Raw genomic sequence first — 17,814 nt, 5'->3', positions numbered from 1 at the left:
GAGATATACCATGTTCTTGGATTGGAAGAATCAACATTGTGAAAATGAGTATACTACCCAAAGCAATCTACAGATTCAATGCAATCCCTATCAAATTACCAATGGCATTTTTTACGGAGCTAGAACAAATCATCTTAAAATTTGTATGGAGACACAAAAGACCCCGAATAGCCAAAGCAGTCTTGAGGCAAAAAAATGGAGCTGGAGGAATCAGACTCCCTGACTTCAGACTATACTACAAAGCTACAGTAATCAAGACAATATGGTACTGCCACAAAAACAGAAACATAGATCAATGGAACAAGATAGAAAGCCCAGAGATTAACCCACGCACCTATGGTCAACTAATCTATGACAAAGGAGGCAAAGATATACAATGGAGAAAAGACAGTCTCTTCAATAAGCGGTGCTGGGAAAACTGGACAGCCACATGTAAAAGAATGAAATTAGAATACTCCCTAACACCATACACAAAAATAAACTCAAAATGGATTCGAGACCTAAATGTAAGACTGGACACTATAAAACTCTTAGAGGAAAACATAGGAAGAACACTCTTTGACATAAATCACAGCAAGATCTTTTTTGATCCGCCTCCTAGAGTAATGGAAATAAAAACAAAAATAAACAAGTGGGACCTAATGAAACTTCAAAGCTTTTGCACAGCAAAGGAAACCATAAACAAGACGAAAAGACAACCCTCAGAATGGGAGAAAATATTTGCAAATGCATCAACGGACAAAGGATTAATCTCCAAAATATATAAACAGCTCATTCAGCTCAATATCAAAGAAACAAACACCCCAATCCAAAAATGGGCAGAAGACCTAAATAGACATTTCTCCAAAGAAGACATACAGACGGCCACGAAGCACATGAAAAGATGCTCAACGTCACTAATTATTAGAGAAATGCAAATCAAAACTACAATGAGGTATCACCTCACTCCTGTTAGAATGGGCATCATCAGAAAATCTACAAACAACAAATGCTGGAGAGGGTGTGGAGAAAAGGGAACCCTCTTGCACTGTTGGTGGGAATGTAAATTGATACAGCCCCTATGGAGAACAATATGGAGGTTCCTTAAAAAGCTAAACATAGAATTACCATATGACCCAGCAATCCCACTACTGGGCATATACCCAGAGAAAACCGTAATTCAAAAAGACACATGCACCCGAATGTTCATTGCAGCACTATTTACAATAGCCAGGTCATGGAAGCAACCTAAATGCCCATCAACAGACGAATGGATAAAGAAGTTGTGGTACATATATACAATGGAATATTACTCAGCCATAAAAAGGAACAAAATTGAGTCATTTGTTGAGACGTGGATGGATCTAGAGACTGTCATACAGAGTGAAGTAAGTCAAAAAGAGAAAAACAAATATCATATATTAATGCATGTATGTGGAACCTAGAAAAGTGGTACAGATGAGCCAGTTTGCAGGGCAGAAGTTGAGACACAGATGTAGAGAATGGACATATGGACGCCAAGCGGGGAAAACTGCGGTGAGGTGGGGATGGTGGTGTGCTGAATTGGGCGATTGGGATTGACATGTATACACTGATGTGTATAAAATTGATGCCTAATAAGAACCTGCAGTTTAAAAAAACAAACAATACAACTAATACTAAACTTTCATTGGGTTATTTGTATGGAAATATGTTAATATAAATGTTTCAGACATTACATGAAATTTCTAAAAATCTTATATTTGTATTTGTATGGAAATATGTATGGAAATATGTTAATATAAATGTTCCAGACATTACATGAAATTTCTAAAAATCTTATATTTGTATTTGTATGGAAATATGTATGGAAATATGTTAATATAAATGTTCCAGACATTACATGAAACTTCTAAAAATCTTATATGTTCTGGTATAATGTTATAAGTCATAATCCTAGTTATTACTTTAAAATGTATATCTCAGAAATAACTAATTTTCTTGTCAACTGCATTATTATGAACTTTCATCAAATCTTTTACTGTGGTCATTTTTAAGTCTTTTGTCATTTACAGACAGTTCTGGGTGTACTCTGATGATTTTGCAAATATGTTCCTATAAAAGGGTTTCATCTTCAAGAAATTCATGGAAAAGACTCTGACAAGTGCAGGTTTCTGGTCACTGACTGTACTGCTGAACTGAATGAATAAGCATTTTCAGAACTCTGATGAAAAACTGATGAACACATAAAAGTGCTAACAAAAGATCAAGATGAAAAAAAACAATTAATTACATGGGACTGAGTGAACTGATGAGGATGAGTATAATTTTTGTGACTTTCTGTCTGAATTAAAAAAAAAAAAATCCCACAAGGACTCAGAGGCAAAGAATATACAAATCAATTTTCACTGCAAAGTAAAGGAGCTGTTACAGTGGAGGATTACTGGACTGAACGTCAATATTATGACATAGTATGAGTGTGTTTCATGTAGGGTAATTGCAATCATTGTTGCTTTTGTTGTGGTCATCCATGTACAATGCTTGGTGTCAGTCTATTTATCTCTTGTAAAAATAAAATATACTGTGTGTGTGTGAAAAAAAAAAAAAAAAGACGACTTGTAAGCCAACTGGAAGATCTGACCAACAAAATTGTGCAGTTTTTTCCCCCTTCCTTTAAATACAAGTATATGATTAAGAAGGGTTCCTTTCTCTGAATCTTCTCAGCCTCAAAATGTGACTTGGAGAGAAGAAGAAGAATATTGTGATGAGTAGTTAAAATGGTTGCTTTGAAATCCATTTGCTTTGAATGGTTGCTTTGAAATGGGAGGCAGCTAAATTTACGTTCTCTTCTTTGAGCTGTAGCTGGCTTTTTTGAAGTCAGTCCCATGCTTGTCTGGTTCAGGGGTCAGTCAGATATTTGGGTAAAATTTATACACAGAGTTTGGGGCTTCTCCTCCCTAACTCTGTACTTTCTGCCATTTTCACCTTCAGATTCCAGAAGCTATGACTGCCCTGAACTCTGTCTTCTAGTTCTCCACAAGAATGAGGCTGATTTCTATTGAAGCTTTAGCCTCCCTGTCAGATGTAACTCTGGAGTAGTCTCAGGCTAAAAGCAAAACAAATGAGAAACTCACCTTTTACCCTGTGGTTTTCTCTGTTTCTAAGTGTTAACTCCCCTCTAGTATCTGCTTTTTATATATTTATTTTTCCAGAAAATATATCCACCTTTTCTTTATTCAACTTAAATCACTGAACTACATCAAGCCAAAAAGCCCTACTATTTTACATGTTATATGCCAGAAAACATACCTCACTAGAATATCGTATAGTCGTAATTTGTTATATTTAGGCCTAGTTAGATAAAGAAACAGTATCGAGCAGAGCTTTTTTAACGAAAAAAGGGAGGAAGAAGCTGCAATTTCCTATTCCTACATTAATAATTTTCATTAGAGTCGGTGTTCTTTGTGGGAAGAGAAGAGAAAACTAAATATAAAACTAGAATTTATGCATTGGCCAAAATAAACAGACCTAGAGGAAAATGTTGTCTAATTAAAAGATCACTGAAAATTATTTGCAGGCTATGATATCTACAATTACTAATCATTCTTATGTATAGTGTTCTATAGAGATTTTTTTTTTTAACATAGAGATTTTCTGAGACTTGACCAGTTTCTCAAGTGTCCCTCCAGGATAAAAAATAGTAATAAAAATAAAATTAAACATTTAATCAGTTTTAAAATTTAAAAATCATTTAAAGTTAATAAGGAGCCATAGAGTATTATTTATTAAGACTGTGAGATAGCAACATTTTAGATTTAAGTATACAGAACATAATAATCCTTTGAGAAAACAAACAAAAATTTAATAGAAATGTACCATACATATGTTCAAATTAGGAAGTTTTAATTGACATGTGGTGTGGATTTTTTTCTTCATGCCTATTATTAGATTTAATATATTTTACAGTTCAAAAGATTAAATCTCTTTGTATTATTATGGTTTGACAGTAAACCTGGATTTTCAAGCACATGGGTGACAGTAATGCAACTGGAAAGTTTCAGAGATAATAATACAGACCCATGTAGAGGGTGTAATTGTCCCAGGGGGGTAAGAGACATAGGTGTACTTGCTTATTCATAGACTGGTGACAGTTTACTATGACGCTAATCCTTACTTGTTTGAATGAATTAAATATATTTAAAATGAATGGTCATGAAGGCTGAAACATTTGACGCTAACATCCTAGCAACATTTCTTAGTTTCCTGTTGGTACCGAAGTACAAAATGCTAGGAAATATCAGTGACGTTTATTGAAGCGATTTCCTTTTTCCGTACTTGTGGGTTGATACTTCCAATCAAGTGTTGCTGATTAGATTCTGAAAGCATGTAATTGATTTTCAAACTCTTTACATCCTGGTTGCTATGTTTAAACAGCCACATGAGAAACATTTCCTGAGTCTAGGTAGATTGCTTTTTGTTTTACATGAGCAATAGCTTAAAAGGTGAGTTGACATTTAAAGAAATAAATATTCAAGCACGAGGTACATTTGAAAGTCATTAAGATTAATAAAGGTTTACAATAACATATTATCCTTAAGTGTTGACACAAATACTATGCTGTACTTATCTGACACTAATCTGTCTAACATATGAAGAATGGAAGCAATGATTTGATTTTGACCCAAATAATGATGTAATCATAACCTTTGCAAGAATGAATTAAAGCATATTCTAACCTTTTCATTATTTCACATTTTCACTACCAGAAAATCATTACTCAAAAGGGAAAGGAATGATTTTGCAACGGGGTCTTGCTTAGGGTTATATTTCAATTCCTCATAATGAAACATAAAGGACAGGAAAAAGAAGGTGAGGACATTCTATCAAATCACTACTTGCAGTTTTTCATATGTAATACTCAGTATAGTTTAAGACTTAACCAAGAGAACAACCCATTATGTCTCAGCAGCAAATCTGTCAATATGCTGATGGAGCAGAGGCATAATATATGTTATTTGAATATTGCAACAGGTAACTTTTATTTGTAAAATGCAAGGAAGATTTTACTTTAAGGGAAAAACTTCACAACCTAAGGATTTAATTAAAAAATATCAAGTGAACAAAAATTCTGAAAGCCTGTGAACATTAAACTAGATGAAAATTACAAACTTTTAATATGAAAAATTAAGTAGATCATCCCTTGATTTGTTGAGCATAATAAAGCTTATTGAAACTAATCAAATGACATTTTTTCTTATGAAGGTCTTTCTGATATATAGCATTGGAAACTTACTTCATTGTTCATGATCATTAATGCTGAATTTAATTTAATTCTATTTATTTTAATATTCAAACCTTTATTAGCTTCTGACACCGGTCAACCCCACTCCTGGGAGCAGTTCCCTCCTATACTTGTAAGGTCATTTAATATGTACTTCGTAAGGAAGTCTGCATTTAGACTCAGGTTTGTTTGCTTGATTAATTTGGTGAACTTAAAGACATTGCTTAGTCAAAATTCAAACAACACATGGATTCTAAATTGCTCCAAGGTAAATTCTCAATTCTATACAATTTGCTGATTTTTAAAGGGGGGAAAAAAAAGATTTTCTAACTTTTCTCCAATTGTTTCCAAGGACAATTGACAATTTAATGCTATCATTTACATGTAGGCCAAAACATGATTTGTTCCTGTCTCCTTTTCACTTAATTCAACTTAAAAAAAAAAATGTATTGATGGCCCACAATGAGCCAGGTTTTATTTCACTTTCCAAAGATACTTTAGTGAATCAAACAAAGATGCCTGCCTTTGTGGAGCTTATATTCTAGAAGCGATGGGGCAGCAGATAATGATAAACATGGACACATAAATGATATTTTACATTAAAAGGCAATGAGCCTTATGGAATGAAAGAACAAGGAAAGGGTTTTCAATTGTAGGCGGGGCCTGGGGGTGGATTATACTTTTACTTAGGCTGGTATGGGTAGACCTCCTTTTGGTGATAGTTGAGCCAAAAATTTGAAGAAGTGAGGGACCTCACCCATAAAGATATTTGGGGAAAATTGACCCATTCAGAGTCAGAGCAAAATCCTAAATGCGGAACTTGTCTGGTATGTTTGGAGAAAGCTATGAAGCTAGTGTCACCGGAGAAGCAGAAGGTGAACCGGAGCTCCCGCTGCATCTCAGTGATGTGAGATGTCTGAGAACTAAGGGAGGGGTAATCATGTGGGGCTTTTAAGTCATTTTGAAGAGTTTGGTTTATATTCAGAGTGAAATGGGAGCTAATTTAGAAAGACTGAACTTCTGTTTGTTAATGACAATTCTGGCTACCATATAGAGAAGTTGTGGGAGAGGAACTGGGGTCAAATCAGGTCACCTAACGATCAAGCGCTTCCTGTAATTCAGACAGGGAGTGACAGAAAATACAGCCAATCCAAATAAGTACATCTATTTCAGGAAACACCCTGAAGCATCTTTGAATAGGACACTATCTAGTTTACACACCAGTCACATCCGATATTCAAAGGATTTTATAAGGTTATCACTTTAAGTTAAGTTTGGGAACACACATTCACTCCTCTTCTGTGGAGAATGGCTTTTGGCAAGATATTTTTAGTGCCATAACTACATTTCAGTGTGAATTATTTGGTGTGCAGATTATATAAAATGCTTTGACGTATACTATATATCAGTACACAGTAAAATCAAAGAGGAGAACTAAGCAGGGCTTAATTCATAGGCCTAGTGTTGCAAACTTCTTTCCCTTTGTCCCTCTGAAATCTGCTTCTCAGAGTGAGACACAATAGGTTGAGCAACAAGCAAGGATTAGGTATGGTTCACATATGATTCCAGAGTTGGTTTATAATCTTGAATGAGAACTGAAAAGTCAAAACCCCTTTACTACAATTCCTTTTCATGTGACTCTTGGGCATGCCATGTTTAAGAGGTACTGTGTCCCACATCCCTTTAGAAATACTAAGTATTTATCTAACTGCCATTCTCCTAGCTCTTTCTAGTCATGGTTCCAAACTGAGCCATGATTTTGAACCATCATTCAACATTTTAACGAGTATGTATTTATGTATCTAGTAAGTTTGGCCAGCCTGGCATTTTCATATGGATTCCCACATATACAGTTTAGGAAGATTACACACATTAAAATGGTTCTTTCTTCCAAAAGTCCCTGTTATATTTACTATAGAGAAAAAAAATTGGATGATCATTTTAACCCTTGCTAATGTTTTTTACAAGATTACAAAAAGTTTTATCTAATAAATAACATAAAATATGTTTTATAAAATATAGATAAATTTTACAAAATATATACAGAGGTTGTATTAATAATTAGTAATTAGTAAATAATTAATAACCAATACAAAACCAATCAGGGGGTTGCTGCTCAGATACACAATTATGAGGATAAAAACAGAACAAAAACAAACATCACTGGAATACAGACCCCCCTCAGCTCCACCACTAACTAATAATAGGGATTGTCCTTAAGGACCTCCTGCCTCCCTCTTGCTGTCAGAATCCATTGTTAGCGACACCCTTTCTCTTTCATCCCTCCACATGTGTACAAAACTCCCAGTACAACTGTATTTAGCTGTGTTCTTTCTCATATCAGGTAAAAAGTAATATGCAAATAAACATGTAATCAAAGAGGTGAGTTATTTGTCAAATCTTGTGAGTTGCAAGGTCTTCTTAGTATGACAGCTAAGGAGAAATTCAATGTTTATATTAGAAAAAAAACCGAATTTAATTATGAAATGTAATCAGCACTCATATGCTGTGTGCCTGCTCCTTGAAAAAAGTTTTGCTAAGTCATGCCTTCAATTTCAAGACCTTACAGTTCATTGGAATGAGGAACTATGAATAGATATGTGCACATCACTACCTCCAGTATAAGACACTGGGAGAGAAGAGCTGGAAGGTAGCACTATAATGCCCTAGATTGCACTAGACATTAAATCTTTACCCATAGGATACCCATTTCATTTTACTAAATGGCTCTCTATAAACCTAGTGAAATGAATGATTTGCCAGATACTGTAAAGAGGGTAGAACTACAGGATTTTATAGTGTAGGTTCAAACTCTTTGCCTGACTCTCATAGTTTATAAGCTAGTCTCTTGCAGCCTTCACACAATGATGTTAAAAGCAAAGCAGCTACAAATTCCCTACCGTCGTCCTGGGCCCCCGTATCTCCAACCAGGAGTCGCTGAGAGGACAGAGCAAAGCGTCACCCTGCTGAATAGCAATTACTGCTTCTGTAATACCTATAATAACTGGCCCTAGTTTATAAAATTGAAACAAATTGCTTACAAGTGATTATTTTCAAGCAACATAAATAGTTTAAAGCTACTGCATCTGAAAAGTTAATTACCCTGAGTGCAACTCAGCATAATTTGCCTTTATAAAATATTTTATATTAAAAACCAGGCTGTTCACTAATGTCAGACAAAGGATTGTTCCCTTTGTGACAAGTTCACTTTTAATTTGCTTTTATTAATTATTTACTGATCCTATTAATAAAGAAAAACTGGAAATATATTACATAGCCTTTTATTTTTGGAAATTGAGATGTATTTAGAACTAAAGAGGAAATGAAGGAAGTAAATGTTCTTGTAATTCTTCACTCTCTGGCCGCTTCTATTCCAGAGACAGGAACAGCCCCCAAGACCACACTGTGAATTCGTCTGAGAATATCAACTGGGCTCAGAAACTTCCTCTCCCCCGCCCTCCAGCAAAACACATTTTATAACCAATCTTAACGAGCTGCAGTCTAGTGACTGTCAGTGGCCAGACCAACAAAGCTGACAAATTAATTTACCTTAAAGCATAGTTAAGTGGTAATAGCAGTGCTGTTTTCTCAGAGAATGTTTGCATTTCAGTAGGGACTCCAGGTTACCCCAAAGGAATTGACAATTAATAGTGAAGCTATACAAATGGCACTGATCAGAAATACCTATACAAATGGGACAGTATTAAGGTATATATATTTTTTCTACATATATTTGCTCCTACAATTTCAATTAGGTAATGATTTTCTGTTTTCTTTCTCAATGGACATTTGTTGTAGGAAAGCAGAAAAAAGCAGCTTAAAGCCAAAGACTTTTCCAGTATTTTATAAAATCTGAAATTGAATAAAGAGGTAGGTGTTCCACGTTAGAAATAAAGAGGATGATAACTTTGGGAAAGACAAGCCAACAACGGGCTGGTTTTCCCCAAGGATGAAAGCAGGTTGGAAGAACCTGAGGATTGTGAGAGTCGTGAGCCGACCTCCACCTGTTTGTGGGGAGGAGGCTGGGGGTGAGCTCGGGCTTATGGAAAAGGATGGAACTGAGCAACGTGGACGCTGGATCCCCACCCAGGAGCATCTGTATTGACCTAGTTCCTGAGCACGGCCCAGAAGCAACAGAGCTAATGGGAATGTGTCCTATAATACCTTGGGGCCATGTAAACATGTAAAGCACTGCGTTGTGCTGGAGTGGAAGTGTGCGCCCCACTAATTGAGTTTAAATTGTACTTCTCCCATTCCTAGTAACTCTATTTTTGCATCCACACCCCAATCTCTCAGCTTCTGTCTTTCTAGGTGTCTCCTTGAGCACTATACATCACAGCAGATGCAAAGCAGGGTGTGATACGTCTTTCTGGAGCATCAAGTTTTTTTTGTTTTAAAGTATTTATTTATTTATTTATTTATGGCTGTGTTGGGTCTTAGTTTCTGTGCTAGGGCTTTCTCTAGTTGTGGCAAGCGGGGGCCACTCTTCATCGCGGTGCGCGGGCCTCTCACTGTCGCGGCCTCTCTTGTTGCGGAGCACAGGCTCCAGATGCACAGGCTCAGTAATTGTGGCTCACGGGCCCAGCTGCTCCGCGGCACATGGGATCTTCCCAGACCAGGGCTCGAACCCGTGTCCCCTGCATTGGCGGGCAGATTCTCAACCACTGCGCCACCAGGGAAGCCCGAGCATCAAGTTTATTAACTAGAATTGGAAGAACCAAGGAGTCCTTGGAACAAGAACTATCCCCCTCCCCCACCAACACGGAAGACAGAAGAGTGGGGGAGGGGAGACGTGACCCAGGAATGACAGTCCAGTCTCTGAAGTTTCACCCAGGTGGGGGTTGAGGGGCAGACCTGCAGCCACGGTGGCCTCGCCTTCGGTCGCCCGGGCTGCTCCGGACCATCCTCTGAGCTGGCCAGGGTCTTGGATACGATGCTTCTGAAGGCCGCGCAGAGAACACCCTCATCTTCCCCTGCACCGGGCCCCAGGGAGCGTGGCGGCCTGACCTTCCTGCCTCGGTCATGCATGGGGTTCACATGGGCTCACTTTATTATGACGCCGCATGCTGGGCAGCTTGCAACAAAGATGTTTCAAAACAAAGTTCCAGATTCTCCTAGCCACCCCGTGCTTTTTCTGGCTCTGGCCAGAGGGAGTGGATGAGGACACACTCTCAGGCTGCCCAGTGTGGGAGGACCCTCCAGTGTTGGACACACCCGGGGGGCAGCTGGTTCCCTCTGGGGCTCCAATCCTGCTGCTGGTGGAGGGGGATGTCCCAGTGCCACACTGGGGGGCTGGGCTGGGGGTGGCAGTCCTCGACTGCAGGCTGGGTGGGGGACAGGCAGACTCACCGGTCTTCTGCCCCGCCTGCTGGTCTTCCTGCAGCTGCACGTTTTCTCCCTGGTAGAGCCACCTGCTTTTCAGGGGGGACACCACAGGGCTTGGAGAAGGCTCGAGTTCACTGCCGCTGAGGTCCCCGCGACAGAAGGGCCTCACAGTTACGATGGAGGCCCCTACCTGGGGTTTCTCGGCGCTCACACTGCCTGTTCCAGCATCCTGGATCTGGTCGCAAGTCAAGCCCGGAGTCGTCACCGTTGTCACCTTCAGGTCCTCTTCACAGGGTGGCTGGAGTGGCTCCTTCTGGCCCATGTTTAACCAAGCATGCCTCATGAGGTCAGGTAAGGTGCCTCTGTCACTGGGGTTGAGGGCAATCATTTTTTGTAATAGATCCCTTATCTCCAAAGACAGATAAGGTGGGATGTGGTATTTCCCTTGTAGGACTTGCTTCCGCAGCTCCTGGAAGTCTTTTCCCACAAAGGGCCGGGACCCAGTTACCATGGCGTAGAGCACTACTCCCAGGCTCCACACGTCCACCGCAGGGCCGCTGTAGCTCTGCCCCAGGAAGATTTCCGGGGCACAGTAAGGGGGTGTGCCGCAGATTGTGTCCATTTGTCCAGAGTCATCACACTTGTTGCTGAGGCCAAAGTCTGCAAGTTTGATATTCATGTTCGAATCAAAGAGGAGGTTCAGTGGCTTCAGGTCCCGATGCACGATGCCCCTCTGGTGGCAGTGCTGCAGGGCGGAGAGCAGCTGCCGGAACGGGCCTCGGGCCTCCGCCTCTGTCATACGGCCATGGATCTTCAAATAGTGGTACATGTCCCCCCCACTGAGGTACTCCATCACCAGAATAAATGCCTCCTCTGTGTTAATCGCCCCCAGCAGTTTTACAATATTGGGGTGATTCAGGAGCTTCATACCGCACACTTCCCGGAAAAGTGCCTGGGCACTTGCGACGCTCTGACGCCTTTTCTTAACCACCTTGAGAGCCACCTGTGTCCCGGTCAGAATGTGCCGCGCCAACTTCACTTTACCGAAGGTGCCTTCACCAATGGTGCGGAGGATCTCAAAGCCATCAATATGAGCCTCCTTGTCAGCAGAGTTGGCTGTGAGGCCCTGCATCGTGGTGACCTGCTAACTACACTGACTGACAGCACTACCTAGCAACGCTAACTACGCTAACTAACAATGCTAACTGTACTAACAGTGCTAAGTGTGCTGTCTCTACTAACAACGCTAACTACGCTAACTGTACCAACGGCGCTAACTAGCACTAACTACACTAACTATGCTAATCAAGTATTAACTACACCAGCTATGCTAACTATACCAACAGTACTGACTATGCTAACTGTACTAATCTAGCAATACTAACTAAAATTAAGATACAAATGAGAAAAAGAACAAAGGAAGAAAAGAAAGCAGAAGAAATGGAAAAGACACACCAAAAAATGGAGAAGAAAAAATTTAAAACTAAAAGAAATGATAAAGAGAGAAAAATGAGAAGAAGGCAAAGAAGAAAGAAAAATGAGAAAAATAAAAAAGAGTAGAGAAAAGAGAAAAACAAATCAACAAAATGGCAGCAACAAGGAAAAAACAAGCTAACTGTAGGTCCAAGGCCGTCAGGTCACCAAAAGCAGCTTCCTGGGCTCTAAGGACCAAAAACCTGGGCCCAGCTGCCCCTTTTACAGGGCTCTGTGAAGTACATCACAGTGGTGCACTCTGAGGTCAGAGCAAGAAATGGACGCATCACAGCTGGGGGTAAACCACAGGGGTTTTCTCACTTCTTGAGTTCAAGGCCCCTTTACACTTAGGAAAAAGGATCCCAAAGAAATTTTTCTTTACGTGTGTTATTAGACATTGGTATTCACTTTGTTATAAATTAAAATCTGTAGGATACTTCAGTGGCCTTTTTATTTCTCGTTTGAAAATCTGTAATAATTTTAAAGACCTCATAATCTCTACACTTGAAATATTCAATTCCTTTTCCTTAAATTCTGGTCTCAAAATAATGTTGCAACTTAACTGACTTCACGATACTATACAAAATGTTCTGCTGCATAAGACACGATAAGGTACATTATGAAAGTTCTATGAAGCTGAGAGAAGATTTGCCAGGAAGGTCATGAGCAGATTTCTCATCAGGAGCCTCGGAGGCCAGATGGCATGGCTCAATGTACTTCAAGTGTTGAAGGAAAGAAACCGTCAACCAAGAATCCTATATCTAGCAAAACTTTCCTTCGAAAATGAGGGAGAAATCAAGACATTCCCAGTTAATCAAGAGTTGAGAGAGTTCTTAACCACCAGACCCGCCTGCCACAGGGAGTTCTTCAGGTTGGAGTCAAGGACCCTGCACAGTAGCTCAAAGCCTTATGAAGAAATAAAGACCTCTGGCAAAAGTAGATAGACGGGCGATGAGAAAAGCTAATACTGTTGTAACTTTGGTTTGTAGCTCCACTTTTTGTTTTCTATTTGATTTAAGAGACTAATATATAATAAAACACACCACACACATAGAAATCAAAAAAAAATCTATACCTAAAGCTATCACTAGAATTAAAAAATTTCACACATCTTATTAATATATACACTTGATGAAAAAAGCGTTGAAAATTAGCATCAATATTGATATAACTATTTAGGAATTTAGATGACATGTTCCCCTATGTAATTAAATTAATATTTGGGAGAAAATTAGGAGATAAAAATTCTTTGAAATCTTAACATTTCATTATAAAAATAACCTTAATAATTACATAAATGAAGTAGAACTTTGGTGTGTAGATTTCTATCTACATATACATGGAAAATTATGAAATATATACAAACATGTACACACAGAATGGCCTTTACATATTCTATGAAAAATTCGTTCCCACCAACTAATGTATCACGGAAAAAAATTTCCAGAGGAGATATAGATAGATAGATAGATAGATAGACAGGCAGACAGATATGGATATATGTATCTATGTTTGCCTCTATAGACCCTTACTAGTAGTTGGCATTATGGATGGTTCTACTAATTGACTCTTCTCAAATTTCTCCATGTAAGTTTGAGATAAACATGTAGGACAGCTTTCTTACCATGTGGGTAGTAAATGGGAGCAACAAGGACTATTGAAGGAGAACACAGCACATTGCTGCGTTAGTCTACTGAATATACTAAAGGGAGAAATTGAACCATCCCCATGTCAATCCTTGGGGATTAAGCAGAAGAACAAGGTGTTTACGTTACTCAAGTTTCAAACAAGTGAACAGACACCTCAGCACTTCCAGGTAACTACATTTCCACAAAAACTCCTATGAACATGCCAATAAGTCCAGAGCATCAAGAACTATGGCTAAAGAGGCCTTATGAGGCACTCAAAGACCTCACTTAGCCTAGAGTAAGTGGTTATACAGACTAATCCTTCTGTAACCCAAGTGAGGGGTGGAGAAGAAGCACTTCCTCATAGCATAGGGCAGTGGTGATGGACAGAGAATATGCAAGGAATGAACTCTTAATACTGGCATCTTGTAGGCACACAGAGTATATAGATCATAGGAACAATGAGAAAAGAAACCTTTAGTTCCTTTAATTGGCTGAATTCATTAGAGGCTAGTGTGGTTTCGACAAAAAAAAAAAAAAAAAAAAAAAGAGGCTCTTTCTAGCACTAGAGTTGGAAGATTGGTGGCCTATTTCAGTAGTTCTTATATAATCCAAACTCAGGTGAACAAGTGTTAGAGACAATATATTATGATCAATCTTTGTAGGAGAGGCATAAACCCAGTCTGATTATATTTGAAAAAAAACTACTGTGATAATACTTCCCTTCCACGTGTTGGAGTATAATCTGCCATAATATATTTGGAGAAAATCTGGAATTTATCACATTCACAGTGAAAAAAAGAACAATCTGCCAGGGATTGGGGAGGGGAGGAGGGAAGGATGAACAGCTAGAGCAGGCAGGATTTTTAGGGCAGTAAAACTATTCCACATGATGTGGTGGTAATGGTGGGTACATAACATCATGCCTTTGACAAAACCCACAGAACTGTAGATCACAAAGAATGTGAGCCCTTAAAATAACTGACTTTATTTTATAACAATGTATCAATGTAGGTTCAATTTTAACATGCTTACCACACCAAGGCAAGATGTTAATAATGAGGGCAAGGGAAGGAGTGGGAGGGGGAGTATATGGGAACTCTGAACATTCTGCTCAATTTTTCTGCAAGCTCAAAACTATTCTAAAAATAAATTCCAATAATTCAAAAAATGTAAAGGGAATAAGAAAGGCATATGAAGTTAATACTAAACTAAAAACTTTGGAGTAGGCATATTAATTTCAACAAAGCTGATTTAAGAATCAGCTTGGGACACCTGGAAACAAAGGGCAGGGTTAGCCCCTACAGCCAGTGCTGCTTTACAAGATTTGGAATAAACACATAACTGAGTCTTTTGCTCCATGTGGGAGTGAAGAAAAGTGTAGGAGGGGCCTTGCCTCCAGCCTTACAGTCAGCTCCCTGAGGGGTTGTTCTCTATCTTGTTTCATAGTGAGACTGTTTATTGGTGACATTCTTTCTGGGTCAAAACCATTCCAGTGGGGGTAAGCTGAGACGAAGTGAGAGAGTGTCATGGACATACATACACTACCAAATGTAAAATAGATAGCTGGTGGGAAGCAGCCGCATAGCACAGGGAGATCAGCTCGGTGCTTTGTGACCACCTAGAGGGGTGGGATAGGGAGGGTGGGAGGGAGATGCAAGAGGGAGGAGATACGGGGATATATGTATACATATAGCTGATTCACTTTGTTATACAGCAGAAACTAACACAACATTGTAGAGCAATTATACTCCAATAAAGATGTTAAAAAAAATTTTTTTTAATTAAAAATACCAAGGAAAAGGTGGGACATTACATATTAATAAAAGTATCAATTCTCCAAAAAGACATAAAACTCCTAAAGTTGTGGAATCTGACATCAAGCTTTCAATATATGTGAAGCAAAAACTGATAGATCAAGTAGGTACAGAATCAGTAAGGATAGACTTGACCTGGACAGTAATAGCAATCAAACTAATATAACTGGCATTTATAGACTACTCCACTCAACAACAATAAAAGATACATTTTTCTCAAGCTCATGTGGATCACAGAGAAAAGTCTCAAGAGGAATTTTAAAAAGCAATTATATAGAATTAAAAATTTTTAAAAAATTGTAGATACAGAGAAAGCAGTGCTGAGAGGAAAATTAAGTGCATATATTCAGAAAGAAGAAAGATCTATAATCAGTAATCTGAGCTCCACCTCAGGAAACTAGAGAATGAAGAACAATTTAATATTAGTGTAAACAGAAAGTAAAAAGAAATAATACATATGTGAGCATAAGTTATTGAAACTGAAAACTTTAGTAGAGAAAATCAATGAAACCAAAAACTTCTTTGAAAAGACCAGCAAAACTGATAAACCTCTAGCCAGGTTAACAGAAAAAGAAAAGAAAAGAAAAAATAATTACCAGTATCAGAAATTAAAGAGACGTCATCCTGACCTGTTTCATGAATGTTAAAAAGGCAGTAAAGAACAACAAGCAGAACTCTATAATTTAGATGAAACAGAATGATTTCTTCACAGACACAAATGCTTAAAACTTACACAAGGAGAGACAGGTAATCTGATCAGGCCCATATCTATTAAAAAAAAAATTGTATCAATAATCAAAAACCTTCCAAAAAAGAAACCTTCAGTTCAGATAGTCACCGGTGAATTTTACCAAATCAAAAGAAAGGGTGCCAATTACCACAATCTCTTCCAGAAAACAGAAGCTGAGGAAACTCATTCTATGAGGTCAGCATTACCATAATACCAAAACCAGACACAAGCATTACGTGACATAAAAATATTTATATATCATGTTAAGAAGTTGAAAACTTTCTCACTAAAATCCAGAAAAAAGGAAAGATATTCTCTTTTACTCTTCCTACTCTCCGTTTTACTGAGATTTTTAGCTAGTACTTTAAAACAAGAAAAAAAAAAAACAAAGAGAAAGTATTTGGCTTGGAAAGGATTAAATAAAGCTGTCTATACTTGCAGATGACATGACTGTCTCTGCAGAAAAATATAATTTTGGAAAATTATGGAAATAATAAAGGACCATAACAAGGTCACAGGATTCATGGTTTAGTATATATTTTTGTGTATATGCTATACATACATATATATGTATTTTGTATATATACCGTACATATAAATATAAACACACATACATTTAATACGTCAATGAAATTTGAAATTAAAACATACCATGTTGGGCTTCCCTGGTGGTGCAGTGGTTGAGAATCTGCCTGCCAATGCAGGGGACACGGGTTCGAGCCCTGGTCTGGGAAGATCCCACGTGCCGCGGAGCAACTGGGCCCGTGAGCCACAACTACTGAGCCTGCGCGTCTGGAGCCTGTGCCCTGCAACAAGAGAGGCCGCGACAGTGAGAGGCCCGCGCACCGCGATGAAGAGTGGCCCCCGCTTGCCGCAACTAGAGAAAGCCCTCGCACAGAAACAAAAACCCACCACAGCCAAAAATAAATAAAATAAATTTCTAGTTAATATTAAAAACAAAAAAAAAACATACCATGTATATTGTACCATAAAAATGAAGTACTTAAATATAAATCTAACAAAATATGTATAGGAACTATATGTGCAAAACTATAAAATGCTGATAAAAGAAACCAAAGATTAAATAAATCAAGAGTTATTCTGTGTATACTGACTGGAAAAATCAATATTATTAAGATGTTTATTCTTCTTAACTGTATCTATATATTCCATGCAATTCCAATCAAAATTCCAGTGAGCTCTTTTCTTGATATTGACACACTAATATCAAGTTAATGTGGAAAGGAGAAAGACCTAAAACAGCCAAAACAATAATAGAAGATTAACAGCATAGCTGTAGTGCTAACAATTCCTGATTTCAAGAATTACTATAAAGCTACAGTAATCAAGAGAGCATGATATTGGCTCAAGAATAGACACATAGATCAATTAAACCATAGAAACAGCCCAGAAGGAGAGGCACAGAAATGCAGTCAACTGGTATTTCACAAGGGACAAAGACAATCAAGAGAGAAATAGATGAATGGATAAACAAAGTGTGGTACATTCAAACACTGCAATATTCTTCAATGAAGAAAAATAAATGAACTAAAATGCCATGAAAGGATATGGATGAATATTAAATGTATAGGGTAAAATGAA

General features: G+C 38.2%; 1 long non-coding RNA gene and 1 pseudogene across 7 annotated transcripts in view; both read right to left on the bottom strand.

Moving 5' to 3' along the window:
* The window catches only part of LOC309659105, a 442,553-nt gene that overhangs the window by 390,302 nt on the left and 34,437 nt on the right, over window positions 1-17,814 (bottom strand). For all 6 annotated transcript variants that reach the window (XR_014262598.1, XR_014262599.1, XR_014262600.1 and 3 more), the window contains exon 2: window positions 16,864-17,018. This is a non-coding gene — a long non-coding RNA (uncharacterized lncRNA). The remainder of the gene's footprint in view (window positions 1-16,863; window positions 17,019-17,814) is intronic.
* On the bottom strand, window positions 8,066-11,506 carry LOC309659102 (serine/threonine-protein kinase MARK2 pseudogene; annotated as a pseudogene). The gene is made up of 2 exons: window positions 10,755-11,506; window positions 8,066-8,176 (listed from the first exon to the last, which is right to left on the bottom strand). The product of its transcript is annotated as a serine/threonine-protein kinase MARK2 pseudogene (transcript).

This window comes from Balaenoptera physalus (assembly GCF_965194825.1).
Source record: "Balaenoptera physalus genome assembly, contig: SUPER_3_unloc_7, whole genome shotgun sequence".
Classification (NCBI taxonomy): Eukaryota; Metazoa; Chordata; class Mammalia; order Artiodactyla; family Balaenopteridae; genus Balaenoptera; species Balaenoptera physalus.
Note: the sequence above shows the minus strand (reverse complement) of the source record. Positions and strands in the feature narration are given on the sequence as shown.